The sequence below is a fragment of the Schistocerca americana genome, chromosome 1, assembly GCF_021461395.2.
Source record: "Schistocerca americana isolate TAMUIC-IGC-003095 chromosome 1, iqSchAmer2.1, whole genome shotgun sequence".
In the NCBI taxonomy this organism is placed as follows: domain Eukaryota; kingdom Metazoa; phylum Arthropoda; class Insecta; order Orthoptera; family Acrididae; genus Schistocerca; species Schistocerca americana.
In genome coordinates, this window is record NC_060119.1 from 311,509,538 (window position 1) to 311,526,584 (window position 17,047).

The following is a 17,047-nucleotide window of genomic DNA, read 5'->3' on the forward strand; positions in this document are numbered from 1 at the left end:
TTCAAGTATGATGTCGCGCGCTGTGATACGTGTGTTGCTTCTGATTTCGTCACTAAGATAACTTGCTTCGCAGAAAAAGTTCCTCACATACTGCAGATGGGCATTAATCCTTCGCACATCAATCGGTGCTTGCAGGCTATGGGGTGTCACAGCCTCAAAGAGCTTTGCGGTTATGCATTGTGGAAGTTCTCTGAGTATATGGAAAGTCCTTTTGAGGAACAGAGCAGACGCTTTATTGCGAATATCCACCAAACCGAGGCCCCCGTTTCTGACATCCAGTATAACGGTAGTCGCACCAACCCTGAATATGTCTCCTCGCCATAAATAATTGGTAACAGTGGACATGATCCCTTCCGCTACTAGTTTAGGGATTGGAAATAACTGCGCAGTGAAATACGCTTTAGACAAAACGCAGGAGTTGATGAATCTGGCTTTTTGCACCAGGTCCATAGTTCGATGGATGTTCTCCATTACAGCACCATGAACATTCCTCCTAGTTTCCGTCCAGTTAAAAGCAGCCATCCTCATCGGACATGCCATTAAGGTTATTCCCAAAGTTTTATGTTTGTTGTCTTGTTTTGCCCATGCCAGTCGCAGGTGATCTAGGCCCCGTAGATTCAATATTTGACTTTTGTTTTCATTTGCTGTCGCTCCCGACGCTAGACAATACCCTTTGATTTCTCTTTCCAGTGTAACTGTCTCCTCCTTATTTCTTATTACAACGCCCACGTCATCAGCATACGCTCGTATGACAGTTTTCTCACCACTCAAAGTTATGCCTGTTAATCTTGCGTGGACAGTGCGGAGGAAGGGCTTTAAAGATACAGAAAATAAAAACGTAGATAAGGGACTGCCCTGTGGAACCCCTCGCCTTATCTGTATGGGTTTAGATGTTTGGCCATTGATTGCTATTTTCGCATTTATACCTGTTGCAATATTCCTTAGCATGTTCACAATCTGGGGGTGGAAAGCCATTCTTGACAGCGTCGCAAAGAGGTATCTATGACTAACGCGGTCAAAAGCTTTGTTGAAATCTATAAAGATTTACGCACATTTTATACTTGTCACTGAGGTAATTGCAATGACGTCTCTGTATGCAGATAGACTTTCGAATATCGTTCTGGTCGGAGAACAAGATTGATGATGACTCAATATTTTGTTGGAAAAGGCAGAGAGTCTTTTGTTGATAATACGCGAAATTATTTTGTAATCAGAATTTAGTAGCGAAAGAGGCCGAAAATTGTTTAAGTTGGTTTTGCCTTTACTCTTAGGAATCAGTACTATTTTACTTTCCTTAAACTCTGCAGGGACCGGTTTTCCGTTCAGGACCTCATTTGCCATGGAAGTGATCTTGTCCCCAATTATAGACCAGTAGCGGGCATAAAACTCCACAGGGAGGCCATCAAGTCCCGGAGATTTTTTGAGAGGTGAGTTACGCACTGCCTCATGCACTTCATCTTTAGTAATAGGTGACAGGATGTCAGCGTTGTCTGTTCCCGACAATTGTGGACCTAAAATAGTGAGAAAGTCCTCGAGAGGTGCATCTTCCACTGTGGTAGGGGCATATAAGGTTTCATAGTACCTGTGGACTTCGTCCAGTATTTGTTTCTGGCATGTGAGCCTCGTACCAGTATGCGTCTGGACTTCATCAATTAAAGTTAGACGTCTGTTTTTAGCATGCCGCACCAAGTGATACAGAGAAGCTGTTTCATCTGCTACGACTGATGTGGCTTTCGATTTAATTTTGAGTCCCTCCATCTGTTGCCGTTTAATGCTTAATAACTTGGCTTTTATTTTTTTGGTATCATTCAGACGAATTACGTCATCATGGGCCTGTTGATATAAGTCTCTTAAAACTTTATAATAAAACTCCATTGTATTCCTCAACTCCCTGTGCCTCGCTGCACTATACTGCATGACAGCTTTCCACAGCCTTGGTTTAGCCCTCCTAGTCCACCAGTCAATGACTGTTGGGTGCTTGTCTACTGTGCGGAGGCACATAGTCCACGCTACTCTTATTTCCTGTTCCAGTTCTTCGTCAGTTAAAACAGAGATATTTAAATTCCATTGGCCTCTGAATCGTTGGGTTGGCTGTACACTTAAATTAAAGCAAGTTAAAAGTGTACTGTGATCGCTAAAATACACGGGAATAGTTTCAACGTTTAATAAATAATTTTGCAAATTTGGTGACACGTAAATTCTATCTAGTCTACTGCGGGAGTGGCTGGTTATATACGTGAACCCGACTGACGTCGGGTGCTGAAGTTCCCACACATCCTTAAGGTGTAGATCACTTACTAACTTTTTTAACTGTGGCGAGTAGTTGAAGTTGGGTTGTTCATCTTTCTGGTTTAAAACACAGTTAAAATCTCCTCCTACTATAAGAGAACACGGATTCTTCCTCAATAAATAAATCAGTTCATCCTGAAAAAACTTCGCACGTTCCAATTTGTGGAAATTTCCTGATGGGGCGTAAAGGTTAAGCACTGTCACATCGAATATTTTTATGCCTATGACTCTTCCTGATTCTAGTCGTTCGATTTCAGTCACCGGAATGCCTTCCCTTATAAGAATGGCTGTACCGATATTGGCTTCCGTAGAAACATTAACAATTTCAAAAAAGCCTGGGATCCGAAATTCCGTTATCGCAACTTCTTGTAGCAACGCGACATCTGTCCCGGACTGGTACAAGAATTCTTTTAGTGCTGCCAATTTCAAGGGTGACTGTATTTTATTAATGTTAATAGTAGTAATGCTATAAGCTTGCATCACAGACGTACCAGAAGAAGCTATTTGGGATGAGGATCGGTATGATTATAGCAGCAACGTGCTTCCCTACAAGGCACGATCTTTACAAGCTGTGTGCCCATTACATGTGTAAGTAGGCTGTTTAGGTTTTTCTATTGGTAACGCCACCTCTGTATGAAAATCACTGGCTGTGCTGTGTGCAGTCTGTGGCTGCTTTGCATTGTTGTCTGCCATTGTAGTGTTGGGCAGCGGCAGCTGGATGTGAACAGCGCGTAGCGTTGCGCAGTTGGAGGTGAGCCGCCAGCAGTGGTGGATGTGGGGAGAGAGATGGCGGAGTTTTGAAATTTGTCATGAACTGCTATATTTATATATGATGATATCAAGGTAAATACATTGTTTGTTCTCTATTAATATCTTTCATTTGCTAACTATCCCTATCAGTAGTTAGTGCCTTCCATAGTTTGAATCTTTTATTTAGCTGGCAGTAGTGGCGCTCGCTGTATTGCAGTAGCTTGAGCAGCGAAGATTTTTGTGAGGTAAGTGATTTGTGAAAGGTATAGTTTAATGTTAATCAGGGCCATTCTTTTGTAGGGAATTTTGAAAGTCAGATTGCGTTGCGCTAACAAAATATTGTGTGTCAGTTTAAGCACAGTCTTGTATAATTGTTCAAAGGGGACGTTTCATATGTCGACCCTTAGCCGAGGATACCTCGCTGGAATCTTCTGATTTTTTATCTTGTAGTTTGTGTAATTAGTGTAGATTTTGTTTATTGATAGCGCATAATCATAGAGAGAATTTCCTTTGTAGTTGTAGTTTTTCATTGTTGTACAGTAAAACAGTTGTGGCATGCATGTAGATTTGCAGCAAGTTTTTCGCAGCTGCGCTTGCAATTAACTAAATATTATTTTCAGTGCTATGTTAATGTGTTCTCTTATTTTTGCTCTTCAAATTGTGTTTTTCTGTGTTGTCGTGTGAAATACTGTGACAATAATGGCGTGTGAAAAACGTAATACTAGGCTCCAAAGTAAACTGAGAAATGACAGTGAAGACGAAAGCAGTGTGTTAGCGCCGCAGAGTAATGAATTAACTAATGTTCAAAGTAGTAATTTGGTAATTGCGCATAGGGAAATGGAGCGGGCGGCAAACAATGGTGTAGACAGTGAAACAGGTAGTGAACAGGGAAGCGTTATCGATCGATTGGTCGGCAACAGCTCGCCTCAGGAATCGGGAATGACAGAACACAATATTGCAAATACTGCAGACTCAGGTTTTGGGTTCTCACCGTTTTCTCAAATGAGTCAAGACACATTTTCCGCTTGTCAAAATGTGAATGTTGCCGGTGCAACTTCACTGCCGAAAAGCACTGAGGAACATGTTTCAGACACCAGTGCATTGTTATTACAATTAATGCAACAAATGGGACAAAAGCTTGAAAAGTTAGACACAATGGAACAACACCAGAGACAAACACAGCAACAGTTAGACACAGTGGAACAAAATCTCAAAAAGTTAGACACAGTGGAACAAAATCTTAAAAAGTTAGACGCAATGGAACAACACCAGAGACAAACACAGCAACAGTTAGACGCAATGGAACAAAATCTTCAAGAGTTAGACACCACACTTGAACAAACACGCGAAGATTTAACTACTGAGTTACATAACATTGAATCGAAATGTCAAAAAGTCTGTAATGACGTAAAAACACAAATTTGTGAGCATTTTCAACCTATTTTTTCGCGGCATGAAAATGCATTACAGAATCACGAAGCAGCCATAAAAGAACTGCAAACCATTGTTCATGAAAATCATGAGACCTTGTGGGCTAAAATTGACTCAGTTGCATCTACCGATTCGGTTACGCAACTTGCAAGAACTCAGGAAAACTTAAAGGACACAGTAGATACCCTGAAAATTGGTTCAGAAAGACACATGGAGGAAATAAGTACACTATCGGAGAAAGTAGCCGAACTTTCGGATCAGGTCACTAACTTATCTACAAAGGTAGATGATGATCTGAATGACACAAGACCCGTAGTCTTCACTGACACAGAAGAGTATGAACAAATAAGAAAATTCAAACAAAATCAAAATCAAATCAATACACAGTACAAAAGAGAAATCCGGGAAGTACAAGATCAGTTGGCACAAGTAGTACAAGAATTACGTATTTCAGAGGACACTCGCGCCCCAATACGGGAAGAGGGACATAGAAATACGGAACAGCCACAAAATAATAACACAGGGCATTTCGGAAGTTATGAAAGAAATTGGCAATGTGCACCGAATTTTGAGATGGAACGGCCGACACGACCTAACAATGACCAATATGCGACTCGCCGACATGATGATTTTGACTATAAGCTGTTCATGACTACACGTAAATTCAAAACATTTAAGAATTCTGGCAACGACATTCATCCACAAGCATGGCTCCATCAATTCTCTCTTTGTTTTCCTCCCAACTGGTCGTTAGAACACAGATTAGAATTTATGTGTGGCTACTTGGAGAATGAACCAGCTGTAAGAATGCGATCGGTCATTCACGATTGCCACAGTGAAGGAGAATTTTACCATGTCTTCCTCTCATCATACTGGTCTCAAGCCACACAAGACCGCGTAAAACATGGCATCATAATGATGAAACATTTCGAACAATCTGAATTTTCCAGTCTTGTGAAATATTTTGAAGACATGTTGCATAAGAATCAGTACCTGTCAAACCCATACAGCCCCTCAGAACTTATCCGCATTTGCTTAATCAAATTGCCTGAACATTTACGACATATTTTTTTGGCAGGACGTTGCAAAGACGACATTGAAGTATTTCAGGGACTTTTACAAGAATTAGAAATTGACACTGACAATCGCGGAACGCGAAACCGGGAAAACAATCACTATAGGTCACATCCGTCACAATTCCGTGACGACAGAAGTAATAACTGGACACGACAAGGCTATTCTCACAACACAAATCGTGACCAAAACAGACACCACCCGTACGACAACCGTTGGCAGAGTAATAATAGTTACAGAGAAAGATCGCATTTCCGTAGTAATGACTATCACAGAGACAATCAGAGAAACAGACAATGTGGGAACCAAAACAAGTATTATCAAGGGAGGCAGAATAACTTCAGACGCAACAGTTCGGCGCAGAGTTACGATTCAGGGAGAAATTCTCCACCACATGACCGACAAACAAGAAACTATGCAAACTACCGACAAAACGACAGACGTGAATTTCATCAGAACTGGCGGGATTCTAACCGAGCTGGGCCCTCTCGGAAAGGCGAATTTGTAGAAGTTAGGTCTCCTAATCCCAATAACAACGCGCGCCAACAAAGAGACAGACAATGACTCGCACAGCAGGCAGTCGCGTGCGCCAGGTGGCTCAGAGAAAAATAACATAGACGCTAACCTTGAGAAAAATTCCAGTATTCTTTACCGACGTATACCGCCTGACAATTGCATTCAAGTTCAAACTCTGAGTACTGTGAAGAGTAAAGGATTGCACCACACTTCACATGTAAAACCGTTTATTGAAAGATAATCTACTTTTTAACTTAGTCTTTGCCATAAAATTTTTCGCTTCACATTACTAATATGCATTGTCAGACTTAGAATCTGTTAACATACAACAATGTTTGAAGTTAAATATCCAATCAAGAACCAAGAGAACTTACTTAAACAGAAATGACGAATGCATTGTTATAGTGAACAGACGTCACAGTGTTATTGTGTGTGTACATTCTTGCTTGTTAGTTGCACGATTATGGAACGACTATAAGGCTTACATACTTAGAACATTTACCAGTACTGCTAATGAGATTTTAATGCAACATTTTGGTTTACTTGAAAATATATTCTGAATTTAAAGTACTTTCAGTGAGATACCAGATGGCACAGTGGTTAGTTTATGTGACAGCTACACGATTTTATCACGACGCTACTAATGAGTGAAAATTTACAATGTTGCTTTTGCAGTGTTTCTGTTTTATATCTGCACAGTTTTTCTGAATTATTCTGGAAAGTAAAACATGTTTTAGTAGTAATTTTTGTGGTACAGCAACAATGAGACAGCCTTTTTCGTGGCACAACAATACGTTACTGTACAGTACTTTCTACATCACGCCAATAAGCATAATAATTACGATATCTATACACAAAGCATTTCGCTTTCGTTTATGATGGGGTAAGTACATTGACTTCTGCAGAACTTAGCTTTCGGAGGACGATAATTACGACACTTCCAGAGAATTATCTTACAACAAGATGCATATTTAGCGCTACAGGACACGCATTTCAGTGATTAATTTTGTACTTAAAACATTTATTTTTAAAGATTTTTGAATTACAAAGAAAGTTTTCCGTGATACATTTCATTCCATTGCTGTAATCTGTAACACCTGAGGGTATAATTACATTAATCCTCAGGGGGGTACACGCTTACTTTGTGTACCATGTGTGTGGCAACCACAAGGAACCCTAGCTAATATGGTATTTGCTTATACAACTTTACACATCGGTACCATATTTCTCCAACACATAATTACACAGCTATCTGATCATTTAACTGAGACAGACAAACGTTTTTACTACATCAGTGACAGATGTTTATGTAATTACACAGTTGGATAACTTCACACTTACGAAATTGTATTTTGTCTGTACTTTGAGAAATGCTCACATTTTTCGGAACCATTGTGATACTATGAGAGCTTTGAATGATGTATTTGGTATGAGATCATGATTTTTAAAGTACGTTTGAGGCAGATGACACTATTGAAATGAGCAGAGAATTTTTTTTAGGTTTTGACATTAATGCAGAAAGCTACGACGTTTTTGAGATTTGACTGAGGTGTAATGATGTTATTTTTACGACGACGATGTGTATTATGCTGTTGAGGTATGTTTATGATCAATAAGCTGATGTTATATGAGGAATCTGATTATGCTATGTAGTTATTATGTGTTGATGAATACGAATATGTATATGTGTAATAAGGTAAGGAATAATGAATAGTGGGTAGGGACTCTGACTTATCGAAAAGGATGTTGGAAACCAAGAATCATACTTTAGAATTATGAAATGTGTGTACATGTGTGAATCATGTGTGAATGTATCACAATGCCACTGAAAATTTTTTTGGACACTTATATTCATAGGATTTTGTTTCTACAGATTTGCAACGCTAATTCTTGACCTGTGAAATATTTTTATGTGAGACTGTCACTGTAGCGGAAACTGCTGTCGTAAATATTTCCGTAAGAAAGTTAAATGACCACCTACATGTAATGCGTTGTGGGCACGCAGCTGTGTCAAACACCTGGAGAACAAGCCATTAGGGTGTGCCTTTCCGGAAGCACAGGTAGAAAAAAGAAAAGAAAAAAGGCAGGCCTTTATCCTCGCCATTAACATTCCTTTAGAGAAAATATTGCAAATGCGACACCTTCATTACTTCCATTAACCTCGCTTCTGACATTCCTTTGTAGAAAGCATCGCAAAAACGACACGGTCAAACTTGAAAACATATGATTACACTGGATGCCTAATGAAATGACGAGAAATATTTTTATGTCTATACACCTGATTATGACTACTGTCTCTCTAGTTGAGAGATTTTTCTACTAACTTATGAAATGCCACATGGCTATTGAACGATGTTCTTATGCTTTGCTGTGTACATAGTTGCTTATTTCATTTGATATCTAGTTTCTAGCTGCACTGCAGCATTGGTTAAAATAAAATTTTATAGATGTACTAATATAAATATTTTCTGTCTACAGATCGAGTATATAATAATTTTTTTCAAAAAAATGTGGGAGCACAAAGCAACATTTACCTTCACAGGAACTGCATTCATAATTTTCTTTTCAAGTACTTGGTAATTTCTTTTGTAGAATAAATTGTGATGCATCACTCTAGTGTTAAGATGTGACATAGGTATTAGACATGGCCATTTTTAGTGTAATATTTTTTTTTCTGCTTGAGCTTTGTCATGTATAGATATAAGTTTTATATTTTTTATATTTTTTATATTTGCTGCTGCTGTTTGCCAGGCATAGTGCTACTGAATTTTAAATTGTGTTACTCTGTTAAGCTAATTTTACTACTGACTTATTTTTCTTGCTACTGTACATTGGCTCATATTAGTTGTAATGTTGCATTGCTTGGTAATTTAGATTTACTGTAGCTTACTTTGCAATTTTCCAATTTTTTGGTCATTGCTGTTTGTGTTACTTATTATGTGCTGCTGCATTGCCTCGTCCCTTAGTTTAGCATCTGAGCTCAGTAGATTTAAGTTAGCTTAAGAGGGGGTAGCCTCTAAGAGAATGAGTTGCGATGAATTGGAAGAAATGCATTGAGAAAACAGGTTTAGGTAGGATTTTCTTGGAAATAAATGTTGAGGTAAGAAATGTATGAACATATAAATACAGAAAGCATGCTTAGATAGAATTTTTTTGGTGGAAACGAAGGATGAAATAAGAGGAAAGATATATGAAGTTTTGGGTTGGACTGCAGTACCACATGTTACACTGAAAACGAACCCTGTCCTTTCCCATTGGTGTTATCCCACTATGTGTTTGTGTACCTTTGTGTATTTGTTTTCTTCCTGTCTCTGTGTAGTTTCATAGAATTTTTTCTTCTTTTAATATTAAGCTACATTCACTATGATGAGGAATACTGTTATCCTCGAATATAATTACCATTAATAATATGTTATTTACTTTGTAAAGATGTTAGACATTATTAATTCTGTTTTGTTTTAATGCTCATGTGTAAAGTTGATGTTTCAAAAGTTATTCTGATCTTTTATGTATTTACTTATGTCATAATTCCTGTAACACTGATGTATATGTTTATTTCTATTCTTTTGTAAAGCCCCTATTACTACAAACGTTATCTGTATTATTATGTTTTTAATGATGTGTTTTGTACCTTTGTTATTGTATTCTTATGTTATAAAATTGTAATTGTCACCAGTTCATGATATTATTAACTTGTTAGTTACATTTCACTGCACACGTTTCTGTTGGTCATAGTATATGGACAATATGTGAGAAGTAGGGACTGATAGTGTTTGCACGTGTGTTGATGATTCAGCAAGGGATTGGATAACAGCATTGCTGGTTCTAAGGACAATTCCAAAAACTTTGTGAGTGCACAAGTGGTGGTTATGGACTTGCTATATTATCCGCAAGACTCTTCAATGGTGATTGTGCACCCGCACAGTCACAACAGATGGCTGCTGGCCATCTCTACAAGGACTACAGTGGGTCTGCACCTCTGGTAGCCCACTAATACTCTCTACCAGGACTGCAGTGGGTCTGCTCTGTGATGACCTACCTACCTACATTCATCAACTTCGAATGACTCTGCTGTGGGTTTGCTCCATTGTGGCCCATTACCTGTCAGCATGTCAAGAGTCAGCAATGTCTTTCCGTTGGAAGGACAACACTACTTCTTCAAGACGGCATGGAAATCCACTACTTCCGTGTGCATTGTCTTTTACTGCTCAGACTTTGAGAAAAGAAACGACAGTTTCACTGTGATGAATGATCAGGACTGTCTTTATAGACTGTGAGAAAATTTGAGCTTTTGACCAACATAATATCAATAAGTGTGTGCATTTGATTTCTTTGTTATTGTAATTATGAAAAATTTTATCAAATCATTATTGGCCACTGCCCAAAAAAAAATTTGTAAAAAATTTTTGTGGGGAGCATGGGGGCTATGTAAGTAGGCTGTTTAGGTTTTTTTATTGGTAACGCCACCTCTGTATGAAAATCACTGGCTGTGCTGTGTGCAGTCTGTGGCTGCTTTGCATTGTTGTCTGCCATTGTAGTGTTGGGCAGCGGCAGCTGGATGTGAACAGCGCGTAGCGTTGCGCAGTTGGAGGTGAGCCGCCAGCAGTGGTGGATGTGGGGAGAGAGATGGCGGAGTGTTGAAATTTGTCATGAACTGCTATATTTATATATGATGATATCAAGGTAAATACATTGTTTGTTCTCTATTAATATCTTTCATTTGCTAACTAATATCAATAAGTGTGTGCATTTGATTTCTTTGTTATTGTAATTATGAAAAATTTTATCAAATCATTATTGGCCACTGCCCAAAAAAAAATTTGTAAAAAATTTTTGTGGGGAGCATGGGGGCTATGTAAGTAGGCTGTTTAGGTTTTTTTATTGGTAACGCCACCTCTGTATGAAAATCACTGGCTGTGCTGTGTGCAGTCTGTGGCTGCTTTGCATTGTTGTCTGCCATTGTAGTGTTGGGCAGTGGCAGCTGGATGTGAACAGCGCGTAGCGTTGCGCAGTTGGAGGTGAGCCGCCAGCAGTGGTGGATGTGGGGAGAGAGATGGCGGAGTTTTGAAATTTGTCATGAACTGCTATATTTATATATGATGATATCAAGGTAAATACATTGTTTGTTCTCTATTAATATCTTTCATTTGCTAACTATCCCTATCAGTAGTTAGTGCCTTCCATAGTTTGAATCTTTTATTTAGCTGGCAGTAGTGGCGCTCGCTGTATTGCAGTAGCTTGAGCAGCGAAGATTTTTGTGAGGTAAGTGATTTGTGAAAGGTATAGTTTAATGTTAATCAGGGCCATTCTTTTGTAGGGAATTTTGAAAGTCAGATTGCGTTGCGCTAACAAAATATTGTGTGTCAGTTTAAGCACAGTCTTGTATAATTGTTCAAAGGGGACGTTTCACATGTACTAAATTCCTAGAAAAATTTTCACTGCTTTTAAACAAAGAGCTTGAGAAGAAAAGTATCCTGAAATCCTGACAACGCATTGCTATAAATCACTGTGGCCCCTCTCTTTCTCCTCTTCAGTGTTGGCCCTGATGACTTCATGTTTAATATTTTTTTCTTGATGTCTTTCTTCTCTGGTGTGGCTTTCGCTTGATGACGCGTGACAGCAAAACGCGGTGTCGGTCGCTGCCGCCGGCGGTGGCTGAATGGGGCAACGGCCGTGGCTTGCGAGTCGTCAATATTTGGCTCCGGCGTGGTGTCTGTTGTGCTGTCTTGCTGGCGAGGCGGTGATGCTTGTTTATTTCCTCCTTCGGCGCGGCGTTGCGCTTCGGAGTCAGCAGGTTGTTTACTTGGTACTTCCTCGTACTGTTCGCACTGTATGGGCTGTGCACTTGATGCGGTTATTTCAGTCGTGACCTCAGGCTCAGGGTCACATTTCCGTGAAAGGTCACTACCAGCTGCGTCACTGTTTGTTCGTGGCGGTATAAGTCCTTGTGCGGAAGTGGGAGCCACATCGACCTGCATTCCACCACCTTTTTCCACTTCCAACAGATCTTCAGGACTGGGCTTCGGCCTCCTGGCAACGGGTGTTTCACATGAAGAGTCCTCATCAACATTTTTTTCAGTGTCCTCTAGAGGACGCTTTTTAGTGGGAATCTCGCTGTCACGGGACGGAATTTCAGCAGTTAATGCAGGTTTTAAAGACGGAAAGTCATTAACATTAAGTGCAACATTTTCAGAGGTAGTAACAGGATCTACGACAGCCGCCGGCTCTGTTGTATTACTGGCTGGCAACAAATCGTTGAGTGTTAATTTCCGGCGTTGCGTAAGGTTATTTGTTAGCACAAAAACACGGCGAGGGCAGTCCTGACGGAGGTGACCAGACTCGTTACATACATGACACGTAGGGGTTTGCCCTGAGTACATAACATGCGCCTTGTGCCCGTCAACAAAGATGTGGGAGGGAATGTTTGCCTTCACTTCCATCTCCACGGAGCGAATGCGGTTAAAGCACTGCAGCTTGAAATGCGAAGCCCACCTTTCGTTGACTATTTGCCTGACAACACCATATTTTGAAAGGACATCTTTAATTTTCGAGTTGTCTACTTCTATGGGAATATTCAAAACCCTAACATTCCTAATTACAGACTCGGAATTCCGGAGTTTTACAGTACTTTTAGTACCATCACGGTGTATAAATTCCGTTTCATAACCAAATTTTGCCAGAAAGCGGTCTACACTCACGGAATCGTTAAACTTCACAAAAATGCAGTATTCATCAGAGTCTAGCTGCATGGTATGAACAGATTCAGAATGAAGGCCAATTACCTCGGTAATCCAGTCGTGTATTTCAAGTGCAGAGGGCTGTACTCGACGGGTGTACTGGTCGAAGGTGAAAATCACGGTGTTTTTTCTCACGGAGTTTGCCATGGTGTTCTGCAGCGAAGAAATCTCGGACAACGCCGAAATCCCAACAGCACTACGTAGAAAGATGACACGACGAAGACAAAATGCTCAATTGATAACGCTTAATTCACGTGCAAAACGTCAATAAACGAGCACGAAACTCGAAAACACTGGCGTAAACACTGAACGTTCACGGAGCAAACTTGAGGAGCGTGCGACCGCTGCGACAGCTAAAGCCAGACTGCTTGAACCAAGGACCTCTCACTCCGCAGTTATTCACGCTAACCACGGGACCACGGCGCTCCTGAGTTAACATTCACCTTGATGTTGCTTATCTTGCACATGGACTACTCAGTTTGTATATTTTACTAATTTTTTTCATAGTTCCACACAGCTTCTTCCTGTTTTCTCGATTGATCTGTGTTCAGTTTTTCAAGGCCTATCCACTGTGCCAACTTACAACTAAATCTGAGGGGGGTGCGATGGGGAGGTTCCCTTGTTAGTATAATTTTTACAAGAGGATGGGACTAATTTCAGCTAAATAAAACTGTTTCACTTAATTTTTTTGTTTCTAGAAATCTAAAGAAAGAGTGCCGCAGGGTACGAGGAGCCCTCTGGCGGTCACGTTCCTCCAAACACTTCCCGCCTGTGCGGAATTCTTGAAATGGCTCTGAGCACTATGGGACTTAACATCTGAGGTCATCAGTCCCCTAGAACTTAGATCTACTTAAACCTAACTAACCTAAGGACATCACACACACCCATGCCTGAGGCAGGATTCGAACCTGCGACCGTAGCGGCCGCGCGGTTCCAGACTGAAGCGCATAGAACCGCTCGGCCACGACGGCCGGCTGCAGAATTCTGGCGTTAGCGCTAACAGAGGGCGCTGATTATGTGCAGCACTATGTTTTTTTTTTCATTTGTGGCTCCTTTAGCGATTTGTTTTATGGTTGTTTAATATTATCCGGTACACTATCAAAGGTGTTTAATATTTATGTCATTATCTAGAATATCGGCACTAGAGCATATGTCAACCACTGTTTCTTAACTCTTCCTCTTTTTAACAATCTTATAATCGTCGTGTTGTTCTTTATATTGCTTTTTTACTACTGTAATGCCTTTTATACGTTACAAGCTCATTAGCTCATAACAGACTTCAACTATTGTATCCCCCTTTATTTTCGCTGTTTCAATTAATTATTGAAAACTAGTGTATGCCGACATTAGTGACATCTGGTGAACTTACAACACAAACATCTTGTGGCTACTGTACGGCAGCTTGTTTTGAACAGTAGTGTTACTGACAACATGACACGTGCATTTGATGTTATTTATATATATTTGACGATGCTGGTGCTGATTCTGCATTTAATATTTGATTATGCCACTATAGCTGCAGTAAATTAGGACTTTGTTTTTATGAAACAGGTATGCCTCTTCATACTTAAAGCGCACAGATGTATATATTGTCAGTACTACTTTTCATAATGGTCTATGTATTGTTTTTAGGCTATAGACAACCTGACAGTGTATTTACGTTTTTCCCATTTTTGCTGCAAGTCTGATGATGGTCATTAGAGACCGAAACCGGTAATCTGTTAACAAAAAGTTTGTGACCATAGACGTAAATTGAAGAAAACTTAAAGATAGATTTTTCACCAAAGCAAGCCACATACCAGAAGTACAAAATATCGATTCTCTATTGGGAGCGTGCTGTCTGAGTATACGCTTCCTGCATTTTCTAATAATATTAAAACTGCAAAGCCGCTTGTTACATAGGGATTTCCTAGTAAGCTGCTTGTATTCGAAATGCTAGCCAAATCCTGCCTTCCAAGATGACGACGCATCAAATTAGCACGCAACGCCTAAGCAAGGAGAGATTAGAACAACACTACAAAATTACACTGTTTTGAGTGACCCTCGTATGTGTAAGCTGTAGCCCTATTAAATATTTTCTGTATCTCGAAGAATGTCACATCTTAGTAACGAAGTTTCAAACTTTCGTGAGGGTTTGTTTGTTGAGATCTTTTGCGTGTGGAACCCTTGGTGTCAAGAATAATTCATTCGCTTCCTTCTTCTTCTTCTTTTTCTTCTTCTTAGTCTTGTTCATCTCTTCGAGGATTAGGTTACGATAAATCCTGTTCCAGGATCTATTTGTCCTTCAGGCTTCCCTTTCTGCTTTTAAATCGTAGTTCATGTTTGCTGCTGCTAATATATATCTACCCATACTTTCCAAATGTTCATATTGGAAATGTACAAACTATCTTCTGTTTTTTGTTTCTAAATTACTTCGAAGCCGTTCCACATTACGTTTTCGTCATACTATCATTTAAGGACCGTTGTACTTATTTCCAATATGTTGCCAGAATTATCTTCGTGATTGTACTAACCTGTTAATATCTGCGCACCATGTAAAGAAAACGGTTCTATTGCAAAATGGCGATCGCTGTTGACAACATTGTCTAATGTTTCTTATTATCTTCGTCTCCACCCTTGAAATCTGTCATTGGAAGGCATTTAGTCGAGACTAATAGCTAGGATCGCTGTAGCCGGTGAAACTTTATCTCGATGTCCTGGATTTTCTAGGTTAGTTGGTACAATCTGTCTTAATCATGACAATCCACATGTTGAACAGCTTCTGTAATGAAACAGTTATCTATTTGTTGTATACCGTACTGTACCGTGACAGGGTTGTTGCATTATATTTTAGCTACTGCATGCATCGCCTCCAGGGGCAAGAGCGACCGTGAGAAATATAAGTGTAGAGCAGCCGCAAATCGCATAAAACTTGCCTTTATCATCGATTTCGCTCGTCTGATGCAAGCATCTTCAGAAATTTAGTAGCCAAAGCCAACACCTTAAAAGTATCTGGCTGTGTATACCACCGAAGTCAGACATAAAATTTAGATTTAAATTTTTTCCTCAAGTTTTCGTTATTTGTTCTTATTCACACGACAGTGTCCCACCATTCTTAGATTTCAATCCAGTTGCGTTAGGGACAAGAGGGCATTTAGTGGTATTCTGAACAAAATCATTTATTTTCTGCTGATTCTACTCTACAGTTTCTAATTGCACTGCTGGAAAAAAATCGCAACACCAGGAAGGGATTGTGTGACATAAACGAAAGTTGGTAGGCATGTTTCCACACCTGAAAGGCGACGTCTATTGAAGTTTCGCGAGAGTCGCATAAGACTGGCGCTAGTAGCGCCAGTATGAGGATGCAAGGCAAATTAGTCTTACATACACGCTATAACGGTCGTGAGCCTTAGTTTACCTTTGACACTGGACGTAGTAAATTGATGTTAGTTAAGAATGCCTTTACGATAACAAAAGCGGCATTATCAATATCTCGCTGTGTTTGAAGTAGGTCGTGCAATAGAGCTACGAGAAGCTGAAGGTTCCTTCCAACTTGCATAAGACTAAATGGGAAATAATAGCTATCATGGAAGGACTGTTGGGCTCGCAATGCCTGCTACTGAGAAAGTGATTGTTTTTGGTGATATGACTTGCAATAACGACTGCGCAAAACGCCGCTATCTAGTTCGGGATGCTGCGGTAGACACCCTCTCGAGTACCCCGAAGACTTCTTGGGCTCTCGGCTATGATGGGTTTCAGGCCGTCAAAAGAACTATCGTGTGTGCGTGCGAGGACAAGAGAAAGGCTGAGGCAGCTACGAGCGCAAAAGGATGGACTCAGCATCTCCGTCGTTTCCGTAGTGTAGCGGTTACCACGTCTGCTTCACACGCAGAAGGTCCCCGGTTCGATCCCGGGCGGAAACACTTTTTCATCACTTTAAACAAGACATACTAACATGCATTTGCTACGATCTGTACCCGAAACCTTCGTAATCACCTTCATGCGTCAGACCAGCTTTTACCGTATGCTGTTCGAGAGTGATACGATAGAGAATCAGTTTGAAGGTGATTCCATGAACCCTCTAACAAGCACTTAATTGTGAATATCAGAGTAGTCATGTAGATGTAGTTGCCGACGTGTCTAATATTTCTTAAGTTAATCATTTTGGAATACACATTTTTTGACTTCATGTATTCAGAACGAAGTGCTCGTATTAAGAAGGGTGTAAGACAAGGCTGTAGCCTTTCGCCCCTACTCTTCAATCTGTACAT

At 40.1% G+C, this 17,047-nt stretch overlaps 1 non-coding gene across 1 annotated transcript; it reads left to right on the plus strand.

Annotated features, from left to right (window-relative positions):
- The first annotated feature begins 16,626 nt into the window (after window positions 1-16,626).
- Trnav-cac lies at window positions 16,627-16,699 on the plus strand. Its single transcript has one exon. It is a non-coding gene; the product is annotated as a tRNA-Val (tRNA).
- The last annotated feature ends 348 nt before the right edge of the window (window positions 16,700-17,047 follow it).